Here is a 22,436-nt window from a genome sequence, read left to right as displayed (position 1 = left end):
TTTGAAAAATCGGCGCGGGGCACCTCCTCGAATTCCAATTTGTAACCCTGGGAAACTATTTACAACACCCAGGGATTCAGGTCCGAACTGACCCAGGCCTGACTGAAAAGTCGAAGACGTGCCCCCACCGGTGCGGACTCCCTCAGGGGAGCTCCAGCGTCATGCTGTGGGTTTTGGAGCAGCCGGGGAGGACTTTTGTTCCTGGGCACCTGCCGAAGCAGGCGCTCTCTTGCCTCTGCCCTTACCTCTGGCGAGGAAAGAGGATCCCCGACCTCTTTTGGACTTGTGCGACCGAAAGGACTGCATCTGATAGGGTGTTACTTTCTTTTGCTGTTGGGGAATATATGGTAAAAAATTTGATTTACCTGCTGTAGCTGTGGAAACCAGGTCCGTCAGCCCATCCCCAAACAATACATCACCCTTATAGGGTAGTACTTCCATATGTTTCTTGGAATCCGCATCACCCGTTCATTGGCGAGTCCATAAGGATCTTCTCACTGAGACAGACATGGCATTGGCCCTAGAAGCTAGCAATCCAATGTCCCTTTGAGCATCCCTCATAAATAAGACTGCGTCTTTAATATGGGCTAGAGTTAGGAATATAGTATCCTTATCCATATTATCAAATTGATCTGTCAACTCATCTGTCCAAGCTGCAATTGCGCTACACACCCATGCCGACGCAATTGTCGGTCTTAGCACAGCACCCGTATGAGAATAAATACACTTTAAGGTAGTTTCTTGCCTGCGATCTGCAGGGTCCTTAAGGGCTGCTGTGTCAGGAGACGGTAGCGCCACTTTCTTGGACAAGCGCATCAGGGCCTTGTCCACAGTGGGGGGTGATTCCCAAATCTCCCTGTCCTGCTTAGGGAAAGGGTATGCCATATAAATTCTTTTGGGGATCTGCGGTCTCTTATCCGGAGTCTCCCAAGCTTTTCCAAAGAATTAATTTAATTCATGAGATGTGGGAAAGTTAATAATCTGTTTCTTTTCCTTAAACATGTGTACCCTTGTGTCGGGGACCGAGGGTTCATCCACAATATGCAACACATCCCTTATTGCCACAATCATACACTGAATGGTTTTAGTCACCCTAGGGTGCAATTTTACTTCGTCATAGTCGACACTGGAATCAGAATCCGTGTCGGTAGTAGTGTCTTGTGTTAAGGAACGCTTTTGAGACCCCGACGGGCCCTGTGAGTCGGTCCAATCCGAGGATTGACCCCCTGATGTCCCCCCTAAATCAGCCTTATCAAGCCTTTTATGTAAAGATGCCACACTTGCATTCAACATATGCCACATGTCCATCCAATCTGGAGTCGGCACCACCGACGGGGACACTACTCATTTGCTCCACCTCCTCCTTGGAGAAGCCTTCCGCCTCAGACATGTCGACACACACATACCGACACCCCACACACACAGGGATTAACCTATAAGGGGACAAAACCCCAACCAGGTCCTAAGGAGAGACAGAGAGAGAGTATGCCAGCACACACCAGCGCTTAAAATCACTGGAAAAAATATGTCCAGATAGTGCTTTTTTATCTATAATATGCCAATACCCACTCACTGCGTCGCTAATGTGCCCCCTCCTCTTTTTTCCAGCCTGTGAAGTTCAGCAGGGGAGAGACCAGGGAGCCAGCGTTTTCCTCATGCAGCTTCTATGTAGAAAATGGCGCTGGTTAATGCTGAGGATCAAGCCCCGCCCACCCGACGGCGGGCTTCGGTCCCAGTGATTTTTCAATAAAATGGCGGGGGATCATAGATTTACTGCCTCTGCAGTCTAATCAAACTGTTTTGTGCCAAAATGTGAGGTTTATTGCTGCCCACGGCGCCCCCCCCCCCTGCGCCCTGCACCCCTCAGTGCTGCTCTGTGTGTGTGACTGGGAGCAATGGCGCGCAGCTTACCGCTGCGCGCCTTACCTCATGAAGATCTGATGTCTTCTGCCTTCTCTATCCGGCTTCTATCTTCGGCATCTGTGAGGAGGACGGCGGCGCGGCTCCGGGACGAACCCCAGATGAGACCTGTATTCCGACTCCCTCTGGAGCTAATGGTGTCCAGTAGCCTTAGAAGCAGTGCCCAACTTGACAAGCCAGCTCTGCTTCTCTCTCCTCGGTCCCACGATGCAGGGAGCCTGTTGCCAACAGGACTCCCTGAAAATAAAAAACCTAACAAAATTCTTCTCCCACAGAAAACTCTGGAGAGCTCTCTGCAGTGCACCCATTCTCCTCTGGGCACAAGATCTAACTGAGGTCTGGAGGAGGGGCATAGAGGGAGGAGCCAGTGCACACCCATAGTCAAAGTTCTTTTTAGGTGCCCTATCTCCTGTGGAGCCCGTCTATACCCCCATGGTCCTTACGGAGTCCCCAGCATCCTCTAGGACGTAAGAGAAATTAGTTTGTTTGGTCTTGGCCTTGCTGTTATTCTCAATAGATATCTGCAAATGTATGTCATTTTTCTATTTACACTAGCCAGGGTGTATTGGCAGAAAGTTGATGGCTTCACAGTCCCCCTCTTTTCCTTCCTAGAAACTTAAGGTATGGTTAACTCCATTGTTTCACATGAACAATATGAAACAGAAGTGTCCATTAAAATTTTAAAGGGTGTGATCCCTGTGGCAGTCCGCCGGTTACGCCCTAAACGCTGATGTTTCCACTTAAAAATTTTTTATATATATATATATATATATATATATATATATATATATATATATCTCCACAGAATGTCCTGCACCCTCATCAGTACATAAAAGTAAGTATGCGGGTGCTCCTAATGACCATATATGGCCACCAATATACCGCAACTACCACCAAAGTGGAAGGTGCACTCTCGCCAAAATCAGTCTCTGAGTCCACTTGTTGAGTCAACTTGGTTTAATCAGGTTCAAAAGTGATGCCGTCAATCATCGACGTTTCGGTCCATATGTGGACCTTTATCAAGATAGGCACTTCAAAAAATCTAAACAATAAACATTAAAAACAGTTAAAATCAAGATAGTGTGAAAACAAACCAAATCACCTACACCATCACCACCAGTGCCTCCCAGGCCCTAATGACAGTCAAAGAATGGCAGGAGAATACGACTAGACAGCATTAGACGTGCTTAAAGTGCATCATAAGCCCATGCTCCAATAATCAAGGAAAACCTCCACTCACACCTCATGCCTCAACGAGGTACAAATACACCTAACGGGTGAGATTACCTGGGTAGAACACCAATATCAGTATGACCTGATGTATGGTTCCATTTAGATAGGACACACTGTAATTGGAATCAAACATGTGGCCTGTCACACAACCAACCAGGAACAACAAAGGTATAGGAAACAACTAAGGAGATATAAAACATGCAACCTAATGTAAGTCATACCTGGTGCAATATAAGACAACATTTAGCAGCTATTACTCAATCAGCTAGGGTCAGCATGTCATCTATAACCAAAAAGAAGAAGAGTACTTACAGACTATTCAAAGAACAAACATCACGGGTAGCAGCGGAGGTAGCATACTTACAGCTCCGATGCCATGAGCCTAATGATAGCTGCATGCTACATGGAGCCAAGGCTAGGCTATTTAAGGCACTCAAACAGGAAGTGCCTATTACAACTACAAAAGTAAATACTCACTGCTATAGAAGAAACCAACATGCCTGATCAATAACCCTGTGTACTAGAATAAGTGGTGTAGTGGCCGGATTAATTGTAGGACACAAAAAACACCATAAATGTATAAAACGCTTTCAATTACATTTAAATTAGCCGCGCGCCGGGAACGCGACTTCCGCGTTCCACCAACCGGAAGTAGATGCGTTCCATTAACCGGAAGTGACACGGCCCGGCGGCGCCGAGCGGAGAAGCCGCTAAAACTACACAAACCCAAGAAACAGGGTATAAACAAAAGGAGCAATCAGGCAACTATTCAAAGATCAAGTGAAATGAAACCTATGGTGTCCTAACTGTAATCAAACTATCGATCATTGCAAGGTCCCGCCCCGCCGGAAGTGACATCAGCGCTCAGCAGGCTCTCGAGTAGTCAGTAAAGCTGTCAATCACAGGGGAAGTCTCAGTATCAAAACACTGATCCTATAATGTTATATGGGTGAATAACGTATGGGCAACTAGAAAGCCTGAGGGTCATGGCGACCAATAATCTCACCAACCTCGTACCAAATACATATTAATCCATCAAACCAACAAATAAATATGTCAAATTAAAGAAAATACACAATGGACAAAAGTTCAAATGTTGTTAAACCTAAAAGTAAGATAGGTCGTTGTATGGTGAGATGATTGGTCAAATGGCCCCCTCGTGATCTGTCAAGGACCTGGGATGGCAACGGGAATGAAAAACATAAAAAATAAAACAAAAAACGCACATAATTAATAATAAACGAGAAAATAAAAAACATCAAAAGGGATTTACAGTGTACGTAAACATCTTGGATAGTATATAATTACGTATTCGTACTGATGCGCCATACACTTAATCAAATCAAAAGGTGAAAAAATAGGACAATCCAAAGTAACACCTACAAAAAAAATGTTGAGTGGATTAGCCTCATTGAGGCCTCTCGGAGCTACCGTATTAAGTTTATGGATCCAAAAACTTTCCCTGTGTTTTAGAGTTAGTGTTCGGTCCCCACCAGATTAAGGGGGGGGAACCCAATCAATGAGTTGACATTTGAGGGTTGCTACTTGGTGTCTAGCAGACACGAAGTGTCGTGCCACCGGTTTATCAGAGGTGCCTGAAAGCAGGGCCGTGTGAATGGACGAACGGTGGTTAGCCATTCGATCATGGAAGGGACGCGTCGTCAATCCGACGTAACACAGCCCACAAGGGCATTTTAGGAGGTAAATGACATAATCCAGTCGACAATGAAGATGATACTTGATGGGAATCTTTTTCCCTGTATGAGGATGGTAGAGAACGGGGCCAATTATCATCGATCTACACGTGGTGCATCCCCCACACGAGAAACAACCCGGCTTTGCCTGCATAAATTGGATATTAGATTTATTTTGTTCAGGGAAAGTGGTCGGCCTCATCAATAACGGTTTTAAATTAGCACCCCGCCTATAGGCCACCATTGGTGCTGGAGCCCTAGCAAAGGGCAAATGATTGTCAGATACTATTATGGGCCAATGTCTCCGTCGTGCTTTTCTGGTGACATTTGAAGTACTGTCGAATTGGGTGGAAAAGATCATACGATTCTCACTAACCGTGCTTTTAACCCATTAAAAATATTATTCGCTTTCTTTAGGCACCTTGTGAGTACCGCTCTGGAATACCCTCGTTCCAGAAAGCGGGTGGTTATTTCAGCACATTGTAAATCTTTGAGTGTAGAGGTGGAATTGATCCTCATTGCTCTGAGATATTGTGATATTGGTAAACCCTCTTTTAATGCAGGGGGATGATGACTATTCGCATGTAAGGTCAAATTGCGGTCAGTGGGTTTACGGAACATGGTGGTATCAAGACGATTCCCATTTTTGATAATATTGACGTCCAGGAAGTTAATGGTCGTAGCAGACACGGAGTACGTGAATTTTATAGGACTAACCAGTGAGTTAAGTTGACTCACCATGTTAATGAATTCAAGTTCAGAACCTTCCCAGAGCAAAAAAATGTAATCAATAAACCTTTTAAAAAAAAGGTATATGGTGCCCATAGCTCGGCAACAGATGAGTGTTCTCATAATGGGCCATGAAAAGGTTCGCGTACGACAGGGACAAGTTTGACCCCATCGCCGTTCCAGCGATTTGTAAAAAATTGTCGTTTTTATACATGAAGTGATTGCAAGTCAAGACCAATGAGGTCAATTCCAACACAAACTCGGTAGGGTACTCCTTACAGGGAGAATCAGAAAGAAATGTCCGTATTACCTCTAACCCCTGCTGATGGGGTATAACCGTATATAAAGAACACACATCCATCGTGACTAACAAAGTGTGATCACTAAGCTTGTCAAAATCCTGGAGATGGGACAAAAAGTCCCCCGTGTCCCTAAGATAACTCTCGGTTTTGGAAACTAAAGGCTGTAAAATGCTGTCAACAAAAATGGCAATGGGCTGCCAGGAGGGCATATAAGTGTTTTATGAATCTTAGGTAGTGTGTACAAAATGGGACACCTGGGTGAATCTATAGTAAGATATTTAAATAAATCCTCACAGATGTATCCCTGCTCATAGCCTAGCTTCAAACACTGATCGATTTTAGATTTGATCTTGGGTATAGGGTTTACATTCAACTTGCGATAAGTCACAACATCTGCTAGTTGTCGATTCATTTCTGCATCATAGTCAGTCCAATTTTGGACAACAATAGCGCTGCCCTTATCTGCAGGGCGGATCACTATGTTAGAAGAATCTCTAAGTGTTTGTAAGGCTGTCCTTTCAGCAGAAGAAAGATTATCAAACTTTTTTTAGGAGGCGGGATTTCCGAATCCCGTTGTACCAGCCGTAAGAATGTTTTGATGCTAGGGTTAGAGGATGGGGGATCAAATGTGGATTTGGGCCTGAAGTCTGACTTTACTTTAACGGTGGACTTATTGGCAAAAAATTCTCGTAGGCGAAGCGAACGCCCAAATTTGTAGTGGTCAATAGACCTTTTGAACCAATTAGTTGGGGTGGGGACAAACGATAAACCCCGGGCCGAGAGTGCCCCTTTCCACTTTGGTGGTTGTTGCGGTATATTATATTATATATATATATATATATATATATATATATATATATATATATATATATATATATATATATATATATATATATATATATATATAGAGAGAGAGATTATATATATATATATATATATATATATATATATAGAGATTATATATATATATATATATATATATATATATATATATATATAGAGAGAGAGATTATATATATATATATATATATATATATATATATATAGATATATATATAGATATATATATATATATATATAGATATATATATATATATAGATAGATATTTAAACACAATTATACCTAATTACTGCGCTGGTGCGGCAGCCCTCTAATTCGATCCTCCTGTTAGTGAGGACCATACAAAACAACACCTCCAGCAAATTGAATCAGAGGGCGCTCTCAAATCACTTTGACTGGTTACCAACTAAAAATTGACCAAATGATTATGGCTTTACACAATTTATTAAAAGCAAAGTATTGCCCAATCTAGACAGAGGTAACCCTTTTTCACAATTACAGATCACAATATATGTCAAATGTACAATAGTGTGGGGTTTCTTTTCTCTCGGTCTTCAACCCTGACGCGTTTCGTCCTTCGTGGACTTCTTCAGAGGGATGGTCAACACAGCAAATGGTCAGTCCATGAAGCAACCATATATGAATTCAATGGGTTGAAACACTCTAATGCTCAAAAATGTTGAACACTTTAGACTAAATTAGCAAAGGACCTCTTTCCAAAAAACATGCTGGTCCAAATGGTCAATGGGTAAATATCCCACTTTGGGTGAGCCTCAAAATAATGATGTGTGAGAGAAATAGGCCACAGATACAGCAGTAGTTCCTATGTGCTCTCCCAAGTGCACTTGGGAGAGCAAAGAAACCCTACACTATTGTACATTTGACATATATTGTGATCTGTAATTGTGAAAAAGGGTTACCTCCGTCTAGATTGGGCAATACTTTGCTTTTAATAAATTGTGTAAAGCCATAATCATTTGGTCAATTTTTAGTTGGTACCCAGTTAAAGTGATTGAGAGCGCCCTCTGATTCAATTTGCTGGAGATAGATAGATAGATAGATAGATAGATAGATAGATAGATAGATAGATAGATAGATAGATAGATAGATAGATAGATTTACCTCGTGTCCCTGGGGGTTCCCTTATCCTCATTACATTTATGTATCTTAGCACAATGGCCCGGATGTAATGCAGTGGGAGGCGGCCGGAGCTCAGAGATTCCGGCTGCTTGGGAACCACTGAACTGGATTATTTCCTCCTTCCTGTCATGCATAGACAAAGTTCTGTGTGACAAACATGTCGACACAGCCGTACCAACACACCGCACACACACAGGGAATGCTCTGACTGAGGACAGGACCCCACCAAGTCCTTTGGGGAGACAGAGAGAGAGTAGGCCAGCACACACCACAGCGCTATATAACACAGGGATTTACACTACACAAAGTGATTTTCCCTATAGCAGCTATAATACACAGTATTGCGCCTAAATTTAGTGCCCCCCTCTCTTTTTTACCCTATTGAGCCTGGAAACTGCAGGGGAGAGCCTGGGGAGCTGTCTTCCAGCGGAACTGTGAAGAGAAAATGGCGCCAGTGTGCTGAGGGAGATAGCCCCGCCCCTTTCACGGCGGACTTCTCCCGCTCTTTTATTAATATAATGGCAGGGGACTTTTACACATATAATATAGTCTAATAAACTATATGTGATTTTTGCCATTTTTAGGGTACTCTAATTGCAGCCCAGGGCGCCCCCCCCCCCACCCAGCGCCCTGCACCCATCAGTGACCGGAGTATGTGGTGTGCATGGGGAGCAATGGCGCACAGCTGCAGTGCTGTGCGCTACCTTAATGAAGACCGGAGTCTTCAGCCGCCGATTTTCTCCTCGGAATCTTCCGTCTTCTGGCTCTGCAAGGGGGACGGCGGCGCGGCCCCGGACGACCGAGGCTGGGCCTGTGTTCGATCCCTCTGGAGCTAATGGTGTCCAGTAGCCTAGAAGCCCAAGCTAGCTGCAAGCAGGTAGGTTCGCTTCTCTCCCCTAAGTCCCTCGTAGCAGTGAGTCTGTTGCCAGCAGATCTCACTGAAAATAAAACAACCTAACAAATACTTTCTTTACTAAGAGCTCAGGAGAGCCCCTAGTGTGCAACCAGCTCGAGCCGGGCACAGATTCTAACTGAGGTCTGGAGGAGGGGCATAGAGGGAGGAGCCAGTGCACACCAGTAGATCTAATTCTTTCTTAGAGTGCCCAGTCTCCTGCGGAGCCCGTCTATTCCCCATGGTCCTTACGGAGTTCCCAGCATCCACTAGGACGTCAGAGAAACATAATTGGCATGATAAATAGTGCAGCCTAGGAAATCTTAAATCAAATTGTTTTTACACACGCCTACTGGGAAGACACCCTAGTTTGCATTCATAAAACACAATTTGATTTAGCATCCTATTTGGTCTTTCACATCTCTAGGCTAAAACTGGTTTGGTTTATCACACAAAAGGAGATTCTGAAAAGACAACGGCCCTCATTCCGAGTTGTTCGTTCGCAAGATGCTTTTAGCAGCATTGCACATGCTAATCCGCCGCCTACTGGGAGTGAATCTTAGCATAGTAAAATTGCGAACGAAAGATTAGCAGAATTGCGAATAGACACTTCTTAGCAGTTTCTGAGTAGCTCCAGACTTACTCGGCAACTGCGATCAGTTCAGTCAGTTTCGTTCCTGGTTTGACGTCACAAACACTCCCAGCGTTCGCCCAGACACTCCTCCGTTTCTCCAGCCACTCCCGCGTTTTTCCCTGAAACTGCAGCGTTTTTTCACACACACCCATAAAATGGCCAGTTTCCGCCCAGAAACACCCACTTCCTGTCAATCACATTACGATCACCAGAACGAAGAAAAAACCTCGTAATGCCGTGAGTAAAATTCCTAACTGCATGCGCAATTAGCGGAAAATCGCTGCGATGCGAAGAAAATTACCGAGCGAACAACTCGGAATGAGGGCCAACAAACAAATTCTTTCACTTGCATGTGTCTATAATACCCCTTTCACACCGCCTGTGGCAGGTCGCACCCGGGAGCCTGAAACGGAGCTCCCAGGGTGCGACCCGCCTCAGGCGCCTTTCACATCACAGTCAGCAGCCCGGCATATTGCGGTGTTGCCGACGTCAGCAGTGACGCTGCGCATGGAGATCACATGATCTCCACGCGCCGCCTGTATATAGAGTGTGAACTGGAGCCGGGTCGCATTGAACCGGCTCCTGTTCACACCGCACAGTGAGCCGGGTTAAACAGGAGCTCAACACTGCTCAAGAGCAGGGTTGAAATACCGGGTCACTCGACCCGGTATTTCAACCCCGGAACCCTTTCACACCGCACATGAACACAGGTTATGCGCGTTCATGTGCAAAAAAAAACGTGTTCAGAGGCGCTGGTGTGAAAGGCGTATGACTGTTACACAGAGACATCTCAACCTCAAAGAAATTGCTTGTCGACAAACCCCCTTTCAGGTGCCAAAGTCATCAACATCTCAATTCCTAGGTGCAAAGGTTTCAAGGCAATTTGACCTTAAATGTCAATGCATTTTAAAACCAAAACAGTTTACAAATCCCTTGTAATTGCCTGCATTTGCATATATTTAAAATGTTCAATCCTACAACCGTGCCTAGAGCAGTAAATATAACATAGTAAAAATAGGATTTTAACTACTTACTGGTAAATCTTTTTCTTGTACTCCGTAGGGGAATCCATTTAGTACCATGAGGTATAGACGATTCCACTAGAAGCCATAGGCACTTTTAAGAAATTGATAGTGTGTGCTGGCTCCTCCCTCTATGCCCCTCCTACCAGACTCAGTCTAGGAAACTGTGCCCGAGGAGACGGACATACTTTGAGAGAAGGATAGATAAGGAAAGTGGTGAGATTACGAGCCAGCACACACAAAACAAAAGGAAAGCCATGCTAACCAAACTTGAAACAGGAACAGCAACAGCTGAACAAACCAGAATACTTAGCCAAGTTACAGTGCCAGAAGAACAAAGCACCGGGCAGGCGCCCGGTATCCCCTACAGACTACGAGAAAAGGATTTACCAGTAGGTAATTAAAATCCTATATTCTCTTACGTCCTAGGGGATACTGGGAATCCATTTAGTACCATGGGGAAGTACCAAAGCTCCCAAACCGGGTGGGAGTGCGCGAGGATCCTGCAGAACTGATTGACCAAACTGAAGGTCCTCAGAGGCCAAAGTATCGAACTTGTAAAACTTTGCAAACGTGTTCGAACCTGACCAAGAAGATGCTCGGCAGAGCTGTAAAGCAGAGACACCCCAGGCAGCCGCTCAAGAAGAATCCACCGACCTAGTAGAGTGGGCCTGTACAGATTTTGGAACCAGCAAGCCTGCCGTGGAATAAGCATGCTGGATAGTGAGCCTGTTCCAGCGTACAATTGACTGCTTTGAAGCAGGACACACAATTTTATTGGGATCATAGAGAACGAACAGCGAGTCCAATTTTCTGTGACGAGCTGTAATCTTTACATACACCTTCATAGCCTTCACAACATCCAAAGACTTTGAAGTAGCAGAGGTGTCCGTAACAACTATAGGCTGGTTGATGTGAAACGCGGACACCACCTTAGGATAAAATTGCTGACGATTCCTGGGTTCAGCTCTGTCCTCATGGAAAATCAAGTAGGGGCTCTTGTGAGACATTGCCCCCAACTCCGTCACACATCTTGCTGAAGCCAAGGTCTTCCACGTAAGGTACTTTACGTCAACCTCCTGTAATGGTTCAAACCAGTCCGACTGGAGGAACTGCAGCACCAAATCCCAAGGTGCCGTGGGAGGCAGAAAGGGAGGTTGGATGTGCAGAACACCTTTCAAGAACGTCTGGACCTCAGGGAGAGAAGCCAATTGTTTCTGAAAGAAAACAGACAAGGCCGAAATCTGTACTTTTATGGAACCTAGACGTAGGCCCACATCCACTCCTGACTGCAGAAAAAGCAGGAAACGTCCCAGATGAAATTCCACCACAGAATACTGTCTGCTCTCAAACCAAGAGACATATTTCTTCCAAATACGGTGGTAATGTTTAGACGTTAGCCCCTTCCTGGCTTGGATCATAGTCGGGATGACCTTGTCAGGAATCCCTCTCCTGGCTAGAATCAGCTGTTCAACTTTCATGCCATTAAACGTAGCCGCCGTAAGTCTTGATAGACAAATGGGCCCTGTTGCAGAACATCCTCTCGAAAAGGTAGGCCACGGATCTTTGAGCAGCATCTCGAGAAGATCCGTATACCAGGCCCTTCGTGGCCAGTCCAGGGTAATGAGGATTGCTTGAACCTTTTCCCTTTTTATTCTTTTTTTAGAATTCTTGGGATCAGAGGAAGTGGAGGAAACGCGTACACCAGCTGGTAGACCCACGGAATAGTCAGAGCGTCTACCGCCACTGCTTGTGGGTCCCTCGACCTGGAACAATACCGCTTGAGCTTCTTGTTGAGTCGAGGCCATCATGTCGATTTGTGGATATCCTGTCAGGAATCGACTTACCACAGCTGCATCTGTCCGTCGGTGCGGTCTCCGTCCGGGGTCCCTACTTCTTGCTATCACTGGTCTCCCTGTTGCTGGATGCCATCCTGGGCCTAGGAACGCTCCTGTTGTCAGCGGGCGTGCAAGCACGCCGCGTTCCCGCCGGGCCGCGGCATGGGCGCCGCCATGACCGTTTTCCTCTGGCTAGTGTGGCAGCCAATCCGGAGCTTGGCCGCACCTCCTCGTTTCCACTCCAGCCAATGCCTGCAGACCGAGGAGTATGTCAGGAGCAGCAGGGTGAGTCAGCCCTTGTCCTGGACTTTGTGTCACTCCTGCGACTCGTGTGTCTGGATCCGCTCTCCAGTTCTCCTGTGTTCCTGTTTGCCTTCCAACCTGTTCCGATACCACCGTGGAACTACAAGCACCAGCAATCCCTGTATCTGTTATCAGGCTCCACACCTTTCACAACTACAGTGTGCACCAGCCCTCTGCAGTAGAGACTCTCTCTCCAGGTGCATCCTATCATCTCCACATGTGCATCAGCCTGCAAGCTGCCAGTGGAATCTCCAACAGCACTGTGAACTTTACACCTGTCTCCTGCATTTGCTACCAGGCTTGCTACCATTATTACCATCTCTGCTGGCTCCATTGTCCAACTATCTCTGGTTCCCATACCAGCATATCGATCCCTTTATCAATTATTCAGCCATACTGTTATTGCCATAGACTCTCAGCTTCCACGCTGCACCATATCCATTACATTTATTGTTTGTTATTGCAAGTATTCCTGCTGCCATATTGTTTAACCTTTTTGCTTAATAAACAACATCGCGCACATGCGCAGGAATCCAGTCCAGCCTCCTCACTTCTTCCTTCCTACCTCCACTGACCCACTAGCGCCCCCTCCGGGGACACAAACCAAACCGAACCTGACATATCCCCACCAATGTGTCAACCACCGGAACACCCCCGGGTTCAAGACGGGTCTGCTCAGGAAGTCTGCTTCCCAGTTGTCTACTCCCAGAATGAAGACTGCTGACAACGCCATGGCGTGTTTTTCCGTCCAGAGGAGAATTCTTGACACCTCTGACATTGTGGCTCTGCTTTTCGTTCTCGCCCTGTCGGTTTATGTATGTCACTGCCGTCACATTGTCCGACTGGACCTGAATGGCCGGATTCTGAAGAGATGAGGCCTGCAGAATGGTGTTGTATATAGCCCTGATTTCCAGGATGTTTATCGGAAGGACGACTTCCTGACGTGACCATCTTCCCTGAAACTGCACCCTCTGGGTGACTGAGCCCTAACCTCTTAGGCTTGCGTCTGGTTAGCAGAATCCAATTCTGAATCTCGAACCTCTGACACTCGTCTGTAGCTACCACAGGAGGGAGATTCTGGCTTTTGGCGACAGACGGATCCTCTGGTGCATGTGAAGATGCGATCCGGACCATTTGCCCAACAGATCCAGCTGGAAGGGACTCGCATGAAACTTTCCGTACCGAAACACCTCGTAAGAGACCACTATTTTCCCCAGAAGGCGAATGCACAGATGCACAGAGATACGGGTTGGCTTCAGGACAAACCGAACCATCGACTGGATTACCATTGCCTTTTCCAAGGGAAGGAACACTTTGAGACTCTGTTGGGGTAATTCAGACCTGATCGTAGCAGCAAGTTTGTTTGCAGATGAGCAAAACCATTTGCACTCCAGGTGTGGCAGATATAACATTTGCAGAGAGAGTTAGATTTGGGTTGGCTATATTGTTTTTGTGCAGAGTAAATAATGCCTGCCTTATTTCTACACTGCAATTGAGATTTCAGTTTGAACACACCCCATCCAAATCTAACTAACTATCTCTGCACGTTATATCTGCCCCCCCCCCCCCCATGCAGTGCATATGGTTTTGCCCATCTGCTAACAAATTTGCTGCTACGATCAACTCTGAATTACCCAGTGTCCCGTATCATTCACAGGAAAGGAAGCCTCTGTGTTCTAGGTGAGATAGGTTCAGAATCCACCCGTGATCCAGGAGTAGTCTGGTCGAGAGGCCAATGCTGTCCAACAACCGCTCCCTGGATGATGCCTTTATCAGAAGATCGTCCAGGTACGGAATTATGTTCACTCCTTGTTTGCGGAGTAGAAAAATCATCTCTGCCATCACTTTGGTGAACACCCTCGGTGCCGTGGAGAGACCAAATGGCAGGGTTTGGAACTGGTAGTGACAGTCCTGCAGTGTAAACCGTAGATAAGCCTGATGAGGCGACCAGATCAGAATGTGAAGGTACGCATCCTTGATATCAAGAGACACTAGGAATTCCTCCTCCTCCAGACCTGAGATCACCGCTCTCAAAGACTCCATCTTGAATTTGAACACTCGTAAGTACAGGTTCAACGACTTGAGGTTCAGAATCGGTCTCAATGAACCATCCGATTTCAGTACTACAAACAAGCTGGAATAGTACCCCTTGTTTTGCAGATGAGGTGGAACTGGAACAATGACCTGAATCTGTACCAGTTTTTGAATGGCGTGATGTAAAGTTATAATTGCCTCTTGTTAAACTAGTAAGCCTAATTTAAAGAATCTGTAAGGTGTGAGCTCCTGGAACTCCAGTCTGTAGCCCTGAGAAATAAGATCTATGACCCAGGGATCCTGGCATGAACTTGTCCAGATGTAACTGAAGAATTTTAGCCGGGCCTCCACCTGCCAGTCTTCCAGGCATCGCGGTCCACTGTCATGCTGAAGGTTTTGAGGAAGCAGAGCTTAAGCCCTGCTCCTGTGAACCGGCAGTTGCTGGTTTGCATGGTCTACCTCTAGTGTCTCTAGTGGCTGTAGAAGAACCTCTCGGACTGCCAAGATTAGGGGCAATCCCAAAGGACTGTAAATTGGTACCAGAGTAGGCCTTCCTAGCTGGGAGAGCTGCAGAAGGAAGGTATGTGGACTTCCTCGCAGTAGATTTGGAGATCCATTTGTCTAGTTCATCCCCAAATACGGCCTCGTCTGTGAAAGGTAGGCTTTCCATGCCTTTCCTGGAGTCCGCATCCGCCGTCCACTGGCGTAGCCATAGACCCTTGCGTGCAAACACTGCCATAGCCGTAGTGCATGCATTAAGCAAGCTTATTTCTTTTATGGATTCCACCATAAAATTTATGTATATGCTGTAGGAACAAGATAACCTCCTCCTGAGGCAAGGTGTCTAACCCTTCAATCAGGTTACCCGACCATTTGGCAATGGCTCTAGTAATCCACCCACATGCTATAGTGGGTCTCTGGGCCACCACAGCAGCTGTATACAAGGATTTGAACTCGGTATCAATTTTACGATAAGCCGCATCTTTTAGAGACGCCGGCTTAGTACTCACAACTCTTCTTTTTTTCTGGCTCTGTTAGGGGTCGCGGCATGCTGCGGGAATGTACGCTCGCCGTGGCGGGGCTTGCGAATAGTACCGCCAGGAGCTAGTGTCCTGTCAGCGAGGAACATGACCATTAACCCCGAGAGAGGTTAGCCATTCTCCTCCTCTCCACTCTCTCTGATATACATAGCATAGTCCTCAGTTATATAAATCTATTCCATTATAGAGGTAAGGACATTAACCATATTTCTGGATAGGCTGCTTTATTCTAATCAATGCTAGACGTGTGGGTTCTAAAAATTTTGATTAAACAAGCATCCAACTTCTATTTGTATTTGTACCTGATTAATAATAATAATAATAATAATAATAATAAGAAGAAGAATAATAATAATAATAATATCATCATCATCATCATCATCATCATCAGGGGTATACTTATTATAGGAAGCTATGCCCCAGGGCTTGCAAAATAGGTGTTTTCACCAGAGATAGGGCTTCTCCATTAAAGAAGTCCCTGGCTGGTAAACGCCTTTGTCTGCCATCCCCAAGCTTTGTATGGGAAACCTATTTAAGCAGGATAGCAGCTAGCTAGACAGGCAGCAGAATGAAGAATAAAATAATTTATTTATAGTGTTGTTACCCTCCCACCCCCCTCCAAAAAAAAAAAAAATAATAATTCCCAGCAGGGATCCCTGAGAAACTGGGGATCCAGATGATAGGTCTGAAGTAATGGTCGACAGTCAATATGTTGACCCCTATATGGTCAACATGCATTAGGTCGACCAGTACAAAAGGTCGACATGGTCAAAATGTCAACATGTAAAAAGGCTGCCAGATTCAAACGGTCGACATGTTGCTTTTCCTCCCCAACTTTTGCATCATTTACCATCCACGTGGACTACGATTGGGAATAATAACTTGTGCTGAGCGCAGCTAGACACCTTGCTCGAAAGCGAGCCATGCGCACACTAATTGGGGTCACATTCATTTAACATTGAAAATTACAAACAAAAAATTTGTGCCAACCTTTTTTTCTCCTTCGTCCTAGAGGATGCTGGGGACTCCAAAAGGACCATGGGGTATAGACGGGATCTGCAGGAGACATGGGCACTTTAAGACTTTAATGGGCGTGAACTAGCTCCTCCCTCTATGCCCCTCCTCCAGACCTCAGATTGTGTGTCCAGAGGAGACTGGGTGCACACTAGGGGAGCTCTACTGAGTTTCTCTAAAAAATACTTTTGTTAGGTTTATTGTTTTCAGGGAGCACTAGTGGCAACAGGCTCCCTGCTTCGTGGGACTGAGGGTAGAGAAGCAAACCTACTTCTGTGAGTTCAAAGGCTCTGCTTCTTAGGCTACTGGACACCATTAGCTCCAGAGGGTCTGATCACTTGGTGCGCCTAACTGCTCGTTCCCGGAGCCGCGCCGCCGTCCCTCTCACAGAGCCTGAAGAGAGAAGCCGGGTGAGTAGTAGAAGCAAGAAGACTTCAAAGGCGGCAGAAAACTTCAGATCTTCCTGAGGTACTGCGCAGCAGTCGCGCTGCGCGCCATTGCTCCCTCACACAAGCGGCTCTATATGGGTGCAGGGCGCAGGGGGGGCGCCCTGGGCAGCAATATATCCTCACTTTGAGACTGGCATGACGGTATACATTGCATAGGCAATGTATACAGACCCCCGCCAGTATAAATAAAAGCGGGAACGAAGCGCCCCGGGTAGGGGGCGGGGCTTCCTCCTTCAGCTCTAACCAGCGCCATTTTTTCCACAGCTTGCTGCAGAGACACTGCTCCTGGCCCTTCACTGCTGTACACAAGTAACAGGGTGCACGAAAAGAAGGGGGGGCACAAAATTTTGGTGTTCATTATTTGGTATAAAAGCGCTTACAGGTCTGGGGTGTTATTTAATTCCTTCAGACCGGTGAGGCGCAGGGTGTGAGCTGGCAAACTCCTTTTCTGTCTCTCTGAAGGACCTTACTGTGGGTCTGTCCCCTATAGCCCAGTGTGTTTGGGGGTGTCGGTACGCCTGTGTCGGCATGTCTGAGGTTGAAGGCTCTTCCCAGGAGGAGGCTGGTGTGGAGACTGAACAGAATGTGGGGGTGACTCCGTCGGCACCGCCGACTGCGGATTGGGTAGATATGTGGAGTGTTTTAAATGCAAGTGTGGCTTTATTACATAAGAGGTTAGACAAATCCGAGTCTCAGAACCAAGCATGGAGACAATCCATGGGAGATGTTTTGTCACAATCTCAAGCCCCCTCAAGGTCGCAAAGCTTGGGAATCCCCTGATAAGAGACTGCAGATTCCCTCGCAGGATAGGTTACGGTGGGAATCCTCACCCATGGTGGACAAAGCTCTGGCGCGTTTGTCCAAGAAGGTGGCGCTACCGTCCCCTGACACGGCGGCCCTAAAGGATCCTGCGGATCGTAAGCAGGAAACTACCTTAAAATCTATTTATGTTACTACGAGTACGCTGCTCAGGCCGGCCGTTGCGTCGGCATGGGTGAGTAGCGCTATTGAAAGGTGGGCAGATAACTTGTCATCTGACATAGACACCCTGGATAAGGATAACGTGCTTTTGACGCTGGGTCATATCAGGGACGCAGCAATATATCTAAGGGAAGCGGCGAGAGATATTGGCCTCTTGGGATCAAGGGCCAATGCCATGGCTGTCTCGGCTAGGAGGGCGTTGGGGACTCATCAGTGGAATGGTGATGCCGACTCTAAAAAGGCTATGGAGGCCCTGCCCTTCAAAAGGTGAAGTTTTGTTTGGTGAAGGCCTCGCGGACCTGGTTTCTACAGCTACCGCGGGTATGTCTTCTTTTTTGCCTTTTGTCCCTCCACAGCAAAAGAAAAACGTCTCAATACCAGATGCAGTCCTTTCGGTCTCATAAATTCAGGAAAGGACGTGGATCTTCCTTCCTCGCGGCCAGAGGTAAGGGAAGAGGAAAAAGATCGCCGGCTGTGGCAAGCTCCCAGGAGCAGAAGTCCTCCCCGGCTTCTGCCAAATCCACCGCATGATGCTGGGGCTCCTCTTCAGGAGTCCGCACCGGTGGGGGCACGTCTTCAGCTCTTCGGTCAGGTCTGGGTTCGCTCGGGCCTGGATCCTTGGGTGCTGGAAATTGTGACCCAAGGGTACAAACTGGAGTTCCAAGACGTGCCTCCACACAGATTTTTCAAATCGGCCTTACCAGTTTCTCACCCAGAGAGAGGTAGTGTGTGCGGCAATACAAAAGCTGTGTCAACAGCAAGTCATTGTCACGGTTCCTCCGTTACAACAGGGGGAAGGGTTTTATTCAACCCTGTTCGTGGTCCCAAAGCCAGATGGCTCGGTCAGACCAATTCTGAACTTAAAATCCCTCAACCTGTATTTAAAAAGATTCAAATTCAAGATGGAATCTCTCCGAGCTGTGATCTCCAGTCTGGAGGGGGGGGATTTTATGGTGTCAGTCGACATAAAGGATGCATACCTACATGTCCCCATATATCCTCCTCATCAGGCGTTCCTGAGGTTCACTGTTTAGGATTGTCACTACCAATTTCAGACGTTGCCGTTTGGTGAAAATCCTCGGGGCCGTGGAAAGACCAAAGTGATGGCGGAAATGATGGTACTCCTGCGCAAGCAAGGGGTCACAGTTATCCCATACTTTGACGATCTCCTGATAAAGGCGAGGTCAAGGGAGCAGATAGTAAAAAGCGTTGCGCTCTCCCTGAAGGTGCTGCAACAACATGGCTGGCTCCTAAATTGACCAAAGTCGCAGTTGATTCCGACAACTTGGCTGTCGTTTTTGGGCATGATTCTGGACACGGAACGGCAGAGGATCTTTCTCCCGTTGGAAAAGGCTCAGGAACTCCAGAACATGGTCAAAGAACTTCTGAAACCGCAAGAGTGTCGATTCATCACTGCACTCGTGTGCTGGGGAAAATGATTGTGGCCTACGAGGCCATTCTGTTCGGCAGATTCCATGCAAGAACTTTTCAGTGGGACCTGCTGGACAAGTGGTCCGGGTCCCATCTGCACATACCCCGGAAGATAAGCCTGTCCCCCAGGGCCAGGGTTTCTCTCCTGTGGTGGCTCCAGAGTTCTCACCTTCTAGGGGGTCGCAGGTTCGGGATCCAGGATTGGATTCTGGTGACCACGGATCGAGTCTCCGAGGTTGGGGAGCAGTCACACAGGGACAAAATTTCCAGGGAAAATGGTTGAGCCAGGAAGCGTGTCTGCACATAAACATGCTGGAGTTAAGGGCCATCTACAACGGCCTTCGGCAAGCGGAACATCTTCTTCGCGACCTGCCCGTCCTGATTCAGTCAGACAACATTACAGCCGTGGCGCACGTAAACCGCCAGGGCAGAACAAGGAGCAGAGCGGCAATAGCGGAGGCTGCCAAGATTCTTCGCTGGGCGGAAAAACATGCAAGCGCTCTGTCAGCGGTCTTCATTCCAGGAGTGGACAACTGGGAAGCAGACTTCCTCAGCAGACACGATCTCCATCCAGGAGAGTGGGGTCTTCATCCAGAGGTCTTTGCAGAAGTGATAAGTCGTTGGGGACTTCCTCAAATAGACATGATGGCGTTGCGCCTCAACAAGAAGCTTCAGACATACTGTTCCAGGTCGAGGGACCCTCAAGCAATAGCGGTGGACGCACTGGTGACACCGTGGGTGTTTAAGTCGGTCTATGTGTTCCCTCCACTTCCACTCATCCCAAAGGTGATAAGGATCATAAGAAGAACAAGGGTTCAGGCGATACTCGTTGTTCCAGATTGGCCACGGAGGGCCTGGTATCCGGATATTCAGGATATGATCACAGGAGATCCCTGGCCTCTTCCTCTAAGAGAGGACCTGTTACAGCAGGGGCCGTGCGTGTTCCAGGACTTACCGCGGTTGCGTTTGACGGCATGGCGGTTGAACGCCAAATCCTAGCCAGAAACGGTATTCCCGGGGAAGTCATCCCCACTCTACTTAAAGCTAGGAAGGAGGTAACGGCGAAGCATTATCACCGTATTTGGAGGAAATATGTGTCTTGGTGTGAATCCAAGAAGGCTCCTACGGAAGAATTTCAGCTGGGTCGTTTTCTCCACTTTTTGCAAGCAGGTGTGGATGCGGGCCTTAAGTTAGGCTCCATTAAAGTGCAGGTTTCGGCCTTGTCAATTTTCTTTCAAAAGGAATTGGCCTCGCTTCCAGAAGTTCAGACTTTTGTGAAGGGTGTGCTGCACATCCAACCTCCCTTTGTGCCCCCGGTGGCACCTTGGAACCTTAACGTGATGTTACAGTTACTTACGTCACATTAGTTTGAACCTTTACAAAAGGTTGAGTTGAAATTTCTCACTTGGAAAGTAGTCATGCTATTGGCCTTGGCGTCCGCAAGGCAAGTGTCCGAATTGGCGGCTTTGTCTCACAAAAGCACCTATTTGATTTCCACCAGGATAGAGCGGAGTTGAGAACTCGTCAGCAATTTTTGCCAAAGGTGGTTTCTTCGTTTCACATGAACCAACCTATTGTGGTACCTGTGGCTACTGAAGCCTTGGCTGACTCAAAGTCTCTCGACGTGGTCAGAGCTTTGAAAATTTATGTAGCCAGAACGGCTCGTGTTAGGAAAACAGAGGCGCTGTTTGTCCTGTATGCGGCCAACAAGGTTGGCGCTCCTGCTTCTAAGCAGACTATTGCACGCTGGATCTGTAATACGATTCAGCAGGCTCATTCTACAGCTGGATTGCCGGTACCGAAATTGGTGAAAGCCCATTCCACTAGGAAGGTAGGCTCATCTTGGGCGGCTGCCCGAGGCGTCTCGGCATTACAGCTTTGCCGAGCAGCTACTTGGTCGGGTTCAAACACTTTTGCAAAATTCTACAAGTTTGATACCCTGGCTGATGAGGACCTCATGTTTGCTCAATCGGTGCTGCAGAGTCATCCGCACTCTCCCGCCCGGTCTGGAGCTTTGGTATAAACCCCATGGTCCTTTTGGAGTCCCCAGCATCCTCTAGGACGAAGGAGAAAATAGGATTTTAATACCTACCGGTAAATCCTTTTCTCTTAGTCCGTAGAGGATGCTGGGCGCCCGTCCCAGTGCGGACTCGGGGGGTAATTCTGAGTTGATTGCAGCGTCAAGTTTGTTAGCAATTGGGCAAAACCATGTGCACTGCAGGGGGGGCAGATATAACATTTGCAGAGAGAGTTAGATTTGGGTGGGTTATTATGTTTCTGTGCAGGGTAAATACTGGCTGCTTTATTTTTACACTGCAATTTAGATTTCAGTTTGAATACACCCCACCCAAATCTAACTCTTTCTGCACAGGTTATATCTGTCCCCCCTGCAGTGCACATGGGGGGTAATTCCAAGTTGATCGCAGCAGGATTTTTGATAGCAACTGGGCAAAACCATGTGCACTGCAGGGGAGGCAGATATAACATGTGCAGAGAGAGTTAGATTTGGGTGTGGTGTGTTCAATCTGCAATCTAATTTGCAGTGTAAAAATAAAGCAGCCAGTATTTACCCTGCACAGACACAATATAACCCACCCAAATCTAGCTCTTTCTGCACATGTTATATCTGCCTCCCCTGCAGTGCACATGGTTTTGCCCAGTTGCTATCAAAAATCCTGCTGCGATCAACTTGGAATTACCCCCATGGTTTTGCCCAACTGCTAACAAATTAGCTGCTGCGATCAACTCAGAATTAGGCCCTCTAGCTGCAGTAATTGTATATAGTTATTGCTTAAGTGCACAAAGGTTGCGTTTTGGGAAAGGTCAGCCTGTTGCTGATCTCTTTGGTTAACGCTGTTAACTGGTTTTAGTTGTATACCATGTTGTACGGTGTGTTGTGGTGTGAGCTAGTATGCATCTCACCCTGAGTTTAACAAAAT

At 46.9% G+C, this 22,436-nt stretch overlaps 1 protein-coding gene across 3 annotated transcripts in view; it reads right to left on the bottom strand.

Moving 5' to 3' along the window:
• The window catches only part of LOC134944995 (cytochrome P450 27C1), a 124,378-nt gene that overhangs the window by 99,721 nt on the left and 2,221 nt on the right, over positions 1 to 22,436 (bottom strand). Inside the window, exon 1 of one of the 3 annotated variants that reach the window (XM_063933972.1) lies at positions 3,375 to 3,395. The exons of the other annotated variants lie outside the window; for them this stretch is intronic. The gene's annotated coding sequence lies outside the window, so the exon portion shown is untranslated. Of the gene's footprint in view, positions 1 to 3,374; positions 3,396 to 22,436 lie in introns of those variants that run through there. 3 annotated transcript variants of the gene reach the window in all.

The sequence above is a fragment of the Pseudophryne corroboree genome, chromosome 7 (genome assembly GCF_028390025.1).
Source record: "Pseudophryne corroboree isolate aPseCor3 chromosome 7, aPseCor3.hap2, whole genome shotgun sequence".
NCBI lineage: Eukaryota > Metazoa > Chordata > Amphibia > Anura > Myobatrachidae > Pseudophryne > Pseudophryne corroboree.
The sequence above is the reverse complement of the archived record's forward strand: the minus strand, read 5'-3'. Positions and strand labels throughout refer to the sequence as shown.